Source organism: Uloborus diversus, chromosome 2 (genome assembly GCF_026930045.1).
Source record: "Uloborus diversus isolate 005 chromosome 2, Udiv.v.3.1, whole genome shotgun sequence".
Taxonomy (NCBI): Eukaryota; Metazoa; Arthropoda; class Arachnida; order Araneae; family Uloboridae; genus Uloborus; species Uloborus diversus.
Window position 1 is genome coordinate 139123679 of NC_072732.1, and position 324 is coordinate 139124002.

Consider the following 324-nt stretch of genomic DNA (forward strand, 5'->3'; position numbering starts at 1 on the left):
ACATGTGAATAAACGCCATACTGGGATCGGCAATTTGTCGTAAAACTAAAAGCTGTAAGGGGGGTTGAATTCTCCCCCCCCCCCTACTGGTAAGATTAAAACCCCTCCCTTTATGAAAATCTGGACACGGGCCTGGTCAGAGCTGCTTGTTCTGCGATCTTACTAGTTAGTCGGCTCATTCTGACCTGTAGCTTATTCTGCTATTTGCCCCAATGCAATGTTTTAAAATGAAATCTTTATTAGGAAATACTGTAGTAATGCGTATTTTCACAAATTATGACGTTTCTTTTTCATTAAATTCCGCATACATAGTAAAAAAAGCTT